Source organism: Elephantulus edwardii, unplaced genomic scaffold (assembly GCF_000299155.1).
Source record: "Elephantulus edwardii isolate Elephantulus edwardi_28Jun2011 unplaced genomic scaffold, EleEdw1.0 scaffold00052, whole genome shotgun sequence".
NCBI lineage: Eukaryota > Metazoa > Chordata > Mammalia > Macroscelidea > Macroscelididae > Elephantulus > Elephantulus edwardii.
In genome coordinates, this window is record NW_006399802.1 from 6076485 (window position 1) to 6088992 (window position 12508).

Consider the following 12508-nt stretch of genomic DNA (forward strand, 5'->3'; position numbering starts at 1 on the left):
AATTAATGGGATTTGCCACAAAAATAAAATAAAAGAATGATGTGACTGCATTAATGGATGCAGGAAAAAAACTTGATAAAACCCAACAGTTATTCTTGATTTAAAAAGAAAATACTCTTAGCAAAATAGAAATAAGGGAAAATTCCTCAGCATATCTGAAGGCATATATACAAAACCAACAGTCAACATTATTTTCAATACTGAAAAAATAGAAAGAATTCCACTTGTGAATGGAAACCAGAAAAGGATGCTCTTTATCACAACTCTTCTTCAATACTGCATTGGAAATCCAAGCTAGAACCATAAAACTAGAAAGGGAAATAAAATGTATCCAAATTTGTAAGAGAGAACTCAAACCATCCCAATTTGCAGATACATAGGCCTATGTGGCATGTTGCTAGGAGATACTACTTCTTGGAAAGGAACATCATGCTTTCAAAAGTGGAGGGTCAACAAAAGAGGGGAAGACCCTCAATGAGATAAATTCACACAGCGATGACAGCAAGGGGCTCAAGTGTGTCAGAAGTGATGAGGATGGCACAAGATAGGACAGGGTTCAGCTCTGCTGTTCTTAGGGCTGCTGTGAATGATACTCAACAACAGCTAACAGCAGCATGTAGAGAGGAAGTTCTGGTGGCTTAGTGGCAAAGAGTAGAGCTGCAAACCTAGAAGCTCATGGTTTGAATCCACCACATGCTCTGCTGGAGAAGGAAGGGCAATCTCCTCCTGTGGTAGTTGGATCCAATTTGACAGTACATAACAAGAAAAAAATAAAACAAAACCCCTCACTGGAGGGTCAGCTATAAGTGAGTTCCAACTCAAGGTACATAATAAAAACAACATATGCAGAGAATCTCAGAGACTCTATAAAGAATCTTCAAAACTAGTAGAAGGGTTCAGTGATGTGGCAGGATCCAAGAAAAACATCCAAAGAATCAATGGAATTCCAATACACTAATAAACTCTGAGATGAACATCAGGAAAACAATATAATTTACAGTAATCATTCAAAAGATAAAGTATTTACAGCCTTGGAAACCCAGAAGAGGATCAGCTACAAGGTGGTTCTCAATAGCAATGAACGAGTTGAGTCACATAAAAGCTGTGTGGTCTTGGATAAGGTACTTTGCCCCGAGTCTCAGGTTCCACATTGCTCTTTTTCTCAGAATTGCTCTCTACAGCTCACTGCCCCTAAGTCAGAATCCATCCATCACTGCTATTCCATTGGGTTTCCAAGGCTGTGAATTGCACTGGAGGAAACTGTGCATCTTTCTTCCACAGAACCGTTGGTGAACTTGAACCATCAGAAAGACTTTGGATTAGCAGTGCAACTCCCTACGGACTACACTGCAAGAAAAACCCCAATCCATTTTGTGAGATGTCAAGAATCCAATCGCTTTGCCATTCTTAGGTGCATTGAGATGATTTTCAACTCAACAGTGACAGTTAAATATTCCCATATGGTTTTCAAGGCTGTTAATCTTTATAGAAGCAAATAACCACCTCTTACTCTTGCATCACTTGGGTGAGTTTAGACTGCTGACCTTCCGTTGAGCAACGGAGAACTTAATCACTGTGCCACAGGGCTCCTTAAGTACTAGATAAGTATTAGTATTTTTATTATGCTATTAATAATACTATGAAGAATGTACTCAAATAAAGATCACCTCTCAAGAAGGATTGCCTTAGTTTCCCAGAGGAAACCTGGGCCTCTGGATGGATAAGGAGACCTAGGTTTATCAAAAATTAAATAAGGCACAAATCCATGGACTGAAATTCAAACCAACTTGACAGGCCAAATATGAAGCACTTCTTTCTCAGAAATCCAGAGAAGATCTGAGAAAGATCTTCCCTTGGCTTTGTTTGATGGCTTCCAGGAATTTATCCCAAAGTGGCAATGTCCCAGAATAAATAGATTTTCTTCTCACAATTAAGCCAGAGGTTCTGGGAATGGGCTGAGCACAAGGCTGAATTCATTACTGAAATTGCCTACAATTTAATTCAGGTCGCAAGGAGGTGGTTCCTATGTGTCACCAGCAAAGATTCCTTGTATCTAGACAACAGTCTATATATGTCTCTAGATTGATTTTGAAATGGGACTTTTTCTTTTTTCCTCTAGACTTAATTTATTCCCTGAAAATAATGGGCATTGGAAGGAACTTTCCTGCAACATTGTCTAGGGGAGGCGTTCAACAATAAGTGGGACCATCAAAAACCTCACTCAACATCAGTAATGACTGAAAAAACTAATAGCCAATTAAGAATAGGGACCATGGATTTTTCATCTTTGTGTCTCCGCACATCACATAATTCTGGGCCCAGAAAAAAAAATAAGCACACGGTAAATGAACGCCTTGGAAGCTTCTTTTGCAGACATCATCCCTGATGTATGGTTGTTATTGTTGTTGTTGTGTATTGTCAAGTCAGAACCTTCAACAGGTTTTCAGAGGCAGTTAATTGCACAGGAGAAGATTGCCCATCTTTCTCCCATGGAGCAGTTGCTGGATTAGAACCACATGCATTTGGGATTGCAGCACAGCTTCTTGCCACTAGGCCACCAGAGCTCTCTGGTTGTTGCTATGTTCCATGGAGTTGCCAGCAACTCATAGTGACTTTATGTACAATAGTTCTGAATCCTGCCCTATCCTGAACCAGTCTCACTAGCTCAGACACATCTAATCCCATTGCCCTAGTTAGGAGTTTAATAAAAATTTATAAAATAAACAAAATTATCACAGGCCCAACACATTGAAAATGTCCACCACTGCACAAGTGTGTTTGACTCTTATTCTTCTTAAGCAATTGTTGGCAATTCTTCCCATAAGATACACTATTACCCACATCATCAAGGTCACTATCAGTCTACACTGAAAGACTTAAATGTGATGGTATACTCTAATTATATAACTTAATTGGATCTTCAACACTTCAGAAAATGTGGCTGTTCCAATAATGTAGGCAAGAAACTTTTTTAAAAAAACTCCAAAACAACAATTTAGCAAGTGCCTGTGGGAGGGAGAGAAATGGGAAGCTTTCAGATCAGTTTCTGGTTTAAACAATGAGGTCAACGACAATGTGTGCAGATATTGCTGCAGGTATGTTCTTGATAGCCATCAATATATAATGGTAATGGACATCCAGAATGACTACAAAGAGAAGGTAAGTGGGAGTGGTGTTCAGGGGAAGGAGCAGAGGCAGAGGATGGAGGAGAAAGATGAAAGTGCAAGAAGAAAGAGTAGTGTTGAAGGGGACACGACAACAAGGGGTAGATGTATTTAATAGATGAGAAAGACATGTTTAAACGCTAGTGGAAGAATAGGCCAAGTGGAAACCCAGGGTGTACCCTTTTCTCTGTCCCTCACCCCCTCTGTCTGTGATTGTCTTCAGAGGATAATAGCTGCTGCTTCACTTCTAGCACCCACAATTCTGCAATTTCCTCTCGGAATTTGAGTCTCAGCACTGGGCCAATTGCAGCATAATAATAGATGGAGAAGAGATTGAGGTTGTTAACAATTACAGCTTGATTGCATCCACAATCAACACCCTTAACATCAGCGGTCAGGCAATCAAAAGACTAATTGCATTGGGAAAATCTGCTGTCAGGGACCTCTCCAGAGTGCTGAAAAGCAACAACATCAGTCTAGAGACTAAGATGCGCCTAATCCAGGTCATGGTCTTCGCAATTACTCACTATGCATCAGAGAGCTGCACAATGACTAAGGATGACACAATGACTTTGAGTTATGGTGCTGGAGAAGAGTCTTGAACTATCATGGACCACCAAGAAAACAATTAGGTCTGTCTTGGAGAGCCTTTCCTTAGAGGCTAGGATTTTGAAGTTCTATCTCACCTACTTTGGGCACATGGCCAGGAGAGATCAATCCTTGGAGAAGGACATCATGCCCAGAAGTGGAGGGACAGTGCAGGAGAGGAAGACCCCGGATAAGATGGATTGATACAGTGGCTGGGGCAAGGGGGGTTGGTGTGTCACAGTTAGTGAGACTCGCTCAGGACAGGGTAGGGTTCAGAGCTGCTGTAAATAGGGTTGCAGGTGACTTGATGGCATATAACAACAACAACAACACCCTAAGCAATAATCTGTGTGAACTTGGAAACACAGTTCCAAATATAACAAAATTGAGCATAATCTAGTCCACTGGAGTTTGTAGATTGATATTATTTCCTTTTGACCTTGACAGAAGCACTGGTAGTCAGTGATAAGGACACCTGTATTCATACATTATAGTCTTTTTTTAATATACGTAATCTAGTTCACACTTTTAAAAAAAATTTAAGATAAATGGAAGAATTAATATGCCAAAACTCTTGTGATGGAGATACTAGTAAAAAAGGTATTGGGGTTGGGGGAGGGAAATGTTTACCTATTCTTCTAAAGAGAGAACTATACTGCTGAAAGCTGAGATGAGTCTGAGGATAAAAATTAAAGAGAGAGCTACAAGATGAGGGCTGAGATTTTCAGGAAGAATGTCAGTTTGAAAAAAGACACTGAGAGGGTGAAAATTTTTAAAGAGACAGGAAGGAAGCTCCCACTCACAAGAGAAAATTATGGAAGAATGTTTTTGTTGCTGTTGTTGTTGTTGTTGTTAGGTGCTGTCGAGTTGAGTACAACTCATAGAGACCCTATGAACAAAAGATCTGAACTCTGTTCTATCCTGAAGCATCCTCACATTTCCTGACACACAACAGCCCATTGCGGCAGTCACCATGTCAATCCACCCTGTTGAGGGTCTTTCTCTCCTTCACCAACTTTCCACCTTTCCCAGCATCATGTCCCTCTCCAGGGAATAGCCCTCATAGCAACATGTCCAAAGTATGTGAGGCAAAGTCTCATCACTCTTGCCTTCAAAGAGCACTCTGGTTGCTCCTTCTTCAAGACTTTATCTGTTTGTTCTCTTGACTGCCCATGGGATCTTCAGTGCTCTTCTCCAACTCCAGAGCTCAAAGGTGTCAATTCTTTTCCTGTCATCCTTATTTATTGCCCAGCTCTCGAATGCATAGCTAGCAATCAGAAAGACTATAGCTTGAATCAGATGCACCTTAGTCTTTAAACTGACGTTATTGTTTGTTATGGTTGTTGTTATGTGCCATCGAATCTCTTGCGACTCATAGCGACCCTATATACAACAGCCCTAAACTCTGCTCTGTCTGTGCCAATCGCACTGGCTCTGACACTCCCATCCTGATTACCCCAGTCACTGAATCAATCATCTCATAGAGGGCCTTCCCCTCCTGCACTGTCCCTCCACCCTCCCAAGCATGATGTCCCTCTCCAAGGACCTGTCCCTCCTTATAACATGTCCAAAGTATGTTAGATGGAGCCTCAGAATCCTTGCCTTCAATGAGCCACCAGGTTTAACCCTTTCCAGGATGAATCTGTTTGTTTTCCTAGCAGTCCACGGTACTCTCAATACTCTTCTCCAGCACCACAGCTCCAAGGCATCCATTCTCTTTCTATCCTCCTTGGTCATTGTCCAACTCTCTGATGCATAACAAGTGATTGCAAAGACCCTGGCCTGTATCAGACGCACCTTAGTTTCCAGAGAGACACTATTGCTCTTCAGTACTTTGGAGAGGTCCCTAACAGCAGACTTTCCCATGGCAATACGCCTTTTAATTTCCTGGCTACTGGTGCCAAGAGTGTTGACTGTGGAGCCAAACAAACTAAAGCTGTTTACAATCTCAATCTCTTCACCATCCATCCTGATACTGCCATTTGGTCTAGTGGTGAGAATCTTTGTCTTCTTGACAATGAGCCTCAATCTATATTGGAGGCTGCAGTCCTTGACCCTCTGCAGCAAGCGCTTCAGGTCCTCCTCAGTTGGAAAGGTTTCTAACTGAAGATCTTCCCAGTGCAATGTGTCTCTTTATTTCCTGACTGCTGGTACCAAAGGTGTTAACCGTAGATACAAGCAAGAGGAAGCTATTGACAGTTTTAACCTCCTCTCCACCCATCACAATGCTGCCTATTGGTCCAATGGTAAGAATTTTTGTTTCCCTGACACTGAGATGCAATCCATACTGAAGGCTGCATTCCTTGATCTTATGCAAGAAGTGCTCCAAGCCCTCCTTACTTTCAACAAGCAAGGTTGTGTCATTTACATAACACAGGTTATTGATGAATCTCTTTCCAATCCACACTCCTCCTTATAAGAGTCCAGCTTCTTGGACAATTTGCTCAGCATACAGATGGAATAGGTATGGAGAGAGATTACAACCCTGGGGCATTCCCTTCTCAATTCCAAATTCCATGGAAAAATAGGAATATTTAAAAGGAACTTCCAAATTCCATGGAAAAATAAGAATATTTCAAAGGAACTTTTAAGTTTCAAATATTGCTTTATAATACAGAACTCTTCCCATGGAATGCTCAGTGAAATATCCATTTTTCATGTATGCATAGAAGAGTGGAGTTGTAATAGGAATATGCCATTATGTTGGAGAGTCTCAATAGTAGGCTTGGACCATGAGCTCTGGGTGCTGCCAGGATGAAGCCTTTAAAGGTTAGATTGAAACAAGTTGGCTGGATGACATGTAGTTACTCAGAAGGGATAATTTCTTTTAATATAGGGAGTCTTGTTCCACTATCTTCATGCAAAACGTAGTCTTGGAGAAGTCATAGGCAATAAAGACAGACTCTGGGATTGAGAACAATGGTGACCAGATGGAGAGTGAGAGGCAATTAACCAACCAGCAGAGGCCATGAAAAGGGAGAAGGTAGTTTCTGTGAACTACAAATATACCTTGGACAATGATGTTGTTTCGTGCTGTTGAGTCACCTGAGATCCATAGTGACCCTGGGTACAGCAGCTCTGAAGCCTGCCTTGTCCCGAGTCAGTCTCAGTGACTCCAACACAACAACCTCCACTACCCCAGTTACTGTATCAATCCATCTCATCCAGGGTCTTCCTCTCCTACGCTATCCCTCCACCCTTGGATGATATGCACTTTAAAAATAAGCAGCAGCACAATTTATTCATTTGGGAGGGACTTCAATGGAAAGAAAGGAGTCCTGGTTGTTGTTGTTGTTGTTGTTGCTGTTAGGTGCCATCGAGTCGAGTACAACTCATAGCGACCCTATGAACAAAAGATCAGGAGCCAGTCCTGTCCTGTACCATCCTCACACTTCATGACACATAAGAGCCCATTGCAGCCAGACACCTTGTCCATCCACATGGCTGAGGGTCTTCGTCTCTTTTGCCAACCCTCCAACCTTCTCAACATCATGTCCTTCTCCAAGGAATAGCACCTCTTGGCAGTATGTCCAAAGTTTGTGAGGTGAAGCCTCATCGTTTTTGCCTCCAAGAAAGCACTCTGGCTGCACTTTCTCCAAGACATATCTATTTGTTTTCTCAGCCGTCCATGGGATGTACAGTGCTCTTCTCCAACACCACAGCTCAAAGGCAACAATTTCTTTTCTGTCATCCTTTTTCATTGTCCAGGTTTTGGATGAATAGCTAGTAATCAGAAAGACCATGGCCTGAATCAGTCACACCTTAGTCCTCAAACTGACATCACTACTCCTCAGTAATTTGGAAAGGTCCCTAATCACAGGTTTTCCCAGTGCAATGTGTTTCCTTATTTCCTGATTGTTGGTACCAAGGGTGTTAATTGTGGATCCAAGCAAGATGAAGCTGTTGACAGTTTCAATCTCCTCTTCATCCATCTTGACACTGCGTATTGGTCCAGTGGTAAGAATCTTTGTTTTCTTGATATTGAGACACAATCCATACTGATGGCTGCATTCTTTAACCTTCTGCAACAAGTGCCTCAAGTACCCCTCACTTTCAGCAAGTAAGATTGTGTCATCCGCATAACACAGGTTATTGATGAGTCTCCCTCCAATCTTGATGCCACATTCCTCTTCATAGAGTCCCGCTTCTCAGATAATTTGTTCAGCATATAGATTGAACAGGCATGGAGATAGCATACATCCTGACACACTCCTTTCCCAATTCCAAACCATGCAGTCCTGGTGGTACAGGAGATTAAGTGAGAGTTGGAGTCTAAACTACAAATTGGCAGTTTAAACTCAACAGCTGCCCCAACGGGGAGAGATTTTCAGCCTTGGGAATCTTCTGTGCAGTTCTATTCTGTCATCTAGGGTCACTGTAAGTTGGAAACAGCTCTACATCGGTTTGGCTTGGTTTTTGATAACAGGAAGAAATAATTTGTTGTTAACGTATATTAACACAAAGCAATGTGTTACATCAGAAGCGACAGCTCAAACAGGGTCTACTTTTGGGTCATACTTATATGAGATAGTGATAGCTCAAAATGATAGTGATATTGTCATTTTTTATTATGACTTCTTACACACTTACTGAGGAGCTCAGGTGGCTTAGCAGTAAGGAATTATCCTACCAATGTAAAGGTGCGTGGTTCAAATCCACCAGCTGCTCCATGGGACCAAAATGGACAATCTTCTCCCTTGTGATTTACTGCCTCTGAAAACCCACCACAGGTTCAGCTATGGGTGAGTTCCAGATTGATAGTACGCAATAAGAATAACGGCACATTTATTATAATGCTGCTGTTACGTGTTGTCAAGTTGCTTGCAACTCACAGCAACCCTAGGCACAACAGCTCTGAACCTTGTCCTATCCTAAGCCCATCTCCCTAATTTCTGAGCCTCCTATCCTCATTAGCCCAGTTACTGTGTCACTCCATCTCCTCCAGGGTCTTCCTCTCTTACACTCTTCCTCCACCTTTCCAAGCGTGATGTCCTTCTCTAAGGACTAGTCCCTCCTGGCAACATGCCCAAAATCTGAGACAGATTCAGAGCTTCAAAATCTTTACATCCAAGGAGCAAATTCGTTTTCACCCTCTCCAGAACAGACCTGTTTGTTCTCTTAGCAGTCCCTCATATGCTCAATACTCTTCTCCAGCACTACAACTCAAAGGCATCAATTATTCTTCTGTCATTCTTATTCATTGTCCAGCTCTCTGATGTATAGCAAGTAATTGTGAAGACCATGGTCTGGATCACCTTAGCCTTCAGATTGACATAATTACTCTTTAGTACTCTGGAGTGGTGTCTGACAGCAGATTTTCCTAATGTCTTTTGATTTCCTGACTGCTGGTGTCAAGAGTATTGATTGCAGAGCCAAGAAAGCTGAAATTGTTAACAATCTCAAGCTCTTCTCCATCTATCATTGTGCTGTCACTTGGCTCTATGATGAAAAATCTTTGTCTTCTTGATGTTGAGTTTCAATCTATATAGAAGGCTACGAAAGGTCCTTGACCTTTTGCAACAAACGCTTCAGTTTCTCTTCAGTTCAGGTGAGCAAGGTTATATCATTTGCATAATGCAGATTGTTGACGAGTCTTTCTCAAATTCTGAGTTTCATTTTTTCTAATACAATATCTTTATTATAGTACATATGCATTATCTTAGCTTGTGTTATCTCTGAATCTAGTTTGTAGTTTCTGAAGTTTGTCAAACTGTAAGTGGTTCATAAGGATCAGCACAAAGGTAGTTCCTATAAGGTAGACGTTACAGAACTCCCAAATTAACTTTACCCAATTGCTGTACCTCATTTCAACATCAACTACTCATCCTTCTCTCACCCTCTCACCCTGAGAACTGTGCTTATGGTTAAGTGGCTTATTATAAAAGTAACAGAGTAGAACTCAGAATCAACTTGAAAGGATCAACCTGGACAGTTTTAGCACCAGGTGGCAGCAAAATCTGAGGGCTGAGATAAAACTCTTGACAGAGAAGTAAATAATTAAGAATTTAGTGCACTGAGGAGATTGTAACTAATGTTATGAAATAAACTGTGTAGAAACGGTAAGCAGAAAACTAATTTGCTGTATAAACTTTCACTCAAATTGTTTTGGTTTGATTTTTTTTTTTACTTAAAATCTTAGGATGGTCAATAAGAAGAAACGAATGCATTTCCTACCAACTCCACTAGGTCCTGCCTAGATATCTCTACCCCACTCTCCAAGGAACCCTGGTGACACAGTGACACCTGTTGGCTCTTAACCCAAAGGTCAGCAGTTCAAATCTGCCAGGTGCTCAGCGGAAGAAAGATAAGGCAGTCTCCTTTTATTAAAATGTACAGCCTCAAAAACCCAATGGAGCGTGTTCATCAGTCAAACGCAATGGCAATTGGCCCTCCTACCCTCCCCATTTTAGGAAACAATTATCTGAATTTTAGATATAGCCTGTCCTCTCTATCTCATTGCCTTCATACACTCACTCACATAACTCTGTAGACACAGACGAGATCCATCCATTCAAGTGGACAGTGTGAGATCATTCTACCTTTGCATTGGTAGTATAATTCCTAACCTCAGAAGGGTAGGACTGAGAGTGGCTCAGGGCAGAAAGCGCCATGACAGATGGACAAATCAAGTTAGACTCCATTACAAAAAGCAAAGGTCTGAAAGAACAGAAGCCAGGTTAAAAACCTAACTCCACGGAAGCAAAAAAAAACCAACAGTCAGCAGATTGGGGGAAAGGCAATCTACAAAGCAAGAACAGGTAAGAAACTTGACAGTTAACTCACCTTTTGAGGCCAACAAGGGCTATTTCCGGTTTCCTTAAAGAGACAGAGACAGAGAAGAAACTCGGAGTCATAAACTCTTTCTAAATGCATCCAATGATGAAGATATCACCTCTACAAGATTCTTCACTAAATGAGTTGGCCAAAATGCAACGTTCTGGGCTTCTTTTTATTTTTCACCCTGTGCTTGCTAAGCTATCTTTCTAAACTGTAAAGTCCCCATCAAAGTAGCATCTGGCTATTTACAAACTTGAGGTGACCCTTTCATCAGATCAGAACGTGACCACTAAGCTAGTCGTGCAAGAAGAGAGGATAGTGATTTTGGACAGCAATTCCCATTTCCTCTTATTTCAGAAAGCTTGCCTTAGTCACTCAGACTTTACCTGGCAAGAGCCTGCTCCTTAAGCTGTCAAGCTGGATAGAGATGCATACTTTTTAAACACAAATATAAAACCAATTTAAAGTTCTTTAAACAGATTTTTAGTTGGAGAGAGACTCAAAATTGCATGCAACTCTGTTTCAAATGTTTTCTTAATCATAAAAACAGTTCAAAACAGTATTTTTCAATAATTATGTTTTACAAGCACTTTTAAAAATGAATGTTAGAACTTTTAGATACTTTCCAACTTTCCCCCCTACTTTTTGCAAAAGTTCAGAATTCACTCCTTGAAACTCATATCTAACTCTCAAATTAGATACCATCAGATGAAAAATCCATAATAGCTCTGGAAGGGACTCTATTGTAATTTTCTTTTGTTTCTGAAGATTTCCACACAGGTGCAACATTTCACTCTATAGTTGTAAAGAAGCAGCAGCAATATTCCCTGTTGCAAGAAATGTTTTAGAAGATTTACAGGTGTTAACAAGACGTGGGAGGAGGTCTTGCTCCTAGGAGGCCAAGACCTATTCTAGTCAGTAGTTGTCCTTTCCTAAGTTGTGTTGCTGAGTACCGTCAAGTCAGAGTTGATTCATGGTTGACCCTCCAGAGGACTTTCAGGGGTTTTGCGTGGCTTTCCGCTCTCCCCTGCTCTCGGACAAAGCTCTCTCAGTTGTGCCAATTAAGTGCCTCAACCTCCCTGTCCCACTCCATTAGTAAGTTTACACCAAGACACTCAGCTCTCCTGGGGCAGCGCTGTCTCACACTAGTCTCTGGTACTTTGTTACATTTGCTTCTGTCTTTGTAGCAGCTGTAAGATGAAATCATTGACAGTCTCAATCTTTTCTCCATTAATCATTATGTTGCCTATCAGTTCAGTGGTGAGAATTATTGTTTTCTCGATGTTAAGATGCAAGCCACATTGAAGGCTGCAGTGTTTGATTTTCTGCAGCAAGTGCTTCAAGTCCTCCTGTGGCGTTTCAGCTGTGGATGACTTACAATGTGTTGGGACTATGCGAGTGAGACATGTTGGCTTATTCACAAAGGGATTAAATACCTACCATTCCACAAGGGGATTGGCCATTCTCAACAATCTACAAGAGAATTTATTAGTCTTGCCAATAAATTGAACAGCTCTAATTGCAGAGAATAGAGAAGATCTCTCTCTACCAGAAGAGAGAATTCTTCTCCCATCCAGAGATGAGAGTTAACCCCCTCCGCTATCCCAGTGAAATGTAGGACATGCTTCAGGATGGCAGCAGCAGCAACGGCTGAACTAGAGAACTGATGTGAGATTGGACTTTGGGGATGGGGGGCAGCCAATATTGGCAAGCCTGAGAATTTTGTTGGACAACTGTGAGTGGGAAGCCAATATTGGCTGGACTGAGAACTTGGGAACACTAAGAGCCATGAAACTCAAGTCTGAGGTGCCTACATGCACATTTTGAGAGCTGTTTTGACTGTATTCTGTTATTAATCTGAATTATAATCATTTGACTTCCTAATATGATTCTTTGAGGTATATGAGCTATCACACAAGACTTTAAACCTACCAAAGCGGTAAAAATGGCGCTGAGATGAATAGAAAGAGGTATTGGAG

General features: G+C 41.4%; 1 pseudogene; it reads right to left on the bottom strand.

Annotated features, from left to right (window-relative positions):
* The window catches only part of LOC102867824, a 19950-nt pseudogene extending 8014 nt beyond the window's left edge, over positions 1 to 11936 (bottom strand).
* Positions 11937 to 12508: the final 572 nt, after the last annotated feature.